Raw genomic sequence first — 1,980 nt, 5'->3', positions numbered from 1 at the left:
AGTGCTACGGTGCTGCAACAGGGACAAACTACCTTCGTAAGCTAGTACCACCAATCGAGACAGGTGGTACCGGGGTAAAACCTCCCGAACTATTGCAACATCACACATTTTTATTCATTTATATAATTTAATTTCAGTTGACTTCTATTATTTTTATAGTAGGTTGACCTTCAATGGTAATTTCTTTAAGTACTTACCGTCCACCTTACCTAAGTCTAACCCCTTTAGCGCAAATTTATTCAGATATAATTTAGTATGTATATTAAAGGGATATTTCACCCCAAAAGTGAACATCATCATCATTTTCTGACCTTTATTACTGTCTAAAAACATGAAACAAAATCAAATATTTTGGTTGTGTGTGTGTTTTCGTCCATATGGAATGGTCAGCAAAATCTGAAGTATCTTGTTTTGCATCCTGCAGGGGAACAAACGTCAGGTTTGGACTTCAGGACAGGGCGAGTAGTTTTGAGTTTATGCGATGACTGAATTTTCTTAAAATGTTTCCTCCTTTAACTATCCCTGTAAGTGGGTTTCATTATCGTTACTGAATTGTGTTTTTCTCTTAGTATACTCAGCTTCTATAATAGTCTCCCTTAAATTTTGTTTCACTTCATTTATTTTATTTTGTTTTTTTCTGTTTGATTGATCTCATAAAACATTTTTTTTTTGCCCTTTTACTTTTTTAGAACATATAGTATTTTTTATGTTTTTCCCCCCATATCCTTGTAGACATTAGGTCCTTACAATGGAGAACAACCTGTACACACAAAAACACACAAACACAAGGATCTTATGAGAATTAATACATTTATTCAAATTCAAACAGATGGAGGAAAAAAATAATTGATTGCTCATTGCTTTACAAACAACTGTGATATGTGATTTATAGTCATTAATCCAAAAATAATGTTGTACATATAGAAAAAAACATCACTTATAAACCTTAGTCAGGGTAGCACCATATTTAATTTCTGAAAGGAGTGAAAACAAGGCTGTGAGGGAAAGTACAGTGTGTTCATTGATTGAACTGTTGTTTAACAAGCAATTTGTTCAGCTGACAAATAAAAAAAATAAAAAACGGTATACAAAATCTCCATAAATTTATTTTTTATTTTATTTTTTTGAGAGTGTATGCTGTTGTAAAGACTGTTCACAGCATCATTTTCATCTGAAGAAAATTAAATTTGGCTTCTACCCTAGGTAAGGCCTATACAGATGTCCAAAAGTTGTGAAAACACAGTGTTAGCCAAGATTCATTTAAGTATTAGTAAGCAAGTTCTGTATGCTTTCTAAATAAAAGCAACTGTATGTACATGAAAAGTATAAAAATGTGCAAAATCAGATACGTTAATATGCCTTAACAGGTATAGAGATTTAAAAAGATCAGAATTGTCACTTCATAAAGGTGATTACTTGTCTCCAGTGGTCAAACCCTAAAACATTCTCTTCAAGTATCACATTCTACAACCTCAATTTCACTATACCCAATTTGTATTTTCTGTACCCCCGCTGTATCATCATAGAATTTGCTGGTATTTGTGAATAAACTCAAACTCAACCGTACACAGGCAGATTAGTGATTGTTTACAAAGTGGGGCACTGACAAAATTAGCATTGCTTATTTGGCCTCCAGTGTGCTCTCTACTTGTGTCAACACCCCCTCCAAAAAAACAAAAGTGGAAGCTTCTGGACATTATTACATAACAATAATTTCCTGGTTGTCATGGAGATTGGGGAGGGGGGGACTCCCCCTGAATATCTCACCATGTTAGAAGCCCCACCTGATCCCTGCTCCGTAACTCTTCCCCTCTACCTGCTTCAAAAAAACATTACATAATATTTCTGAGGAAATATGCCAGCATACCCCCGCCCTGATTTGCACACACACACACACACACACACACACACACACACACACACACACACACACACACACACACACACACACACACACACACACACACACACACACACACA

Source organism: Carassius carassius, chromosome 5 (genome assembly GCF_963082965.1).
Source record: "Carassius carassius chromosome 5, fCarCar2.1, whole genome shotgun sequence".
Lineage (NCBI taxonomy): Eukaryota > Metazoa > Chordata > Actinopteri > Cypriniformes > Cyprinidae > Carassius > Carassius carassius.
This window is presented reverse-complemented; position numbering follows the sequence as displayed.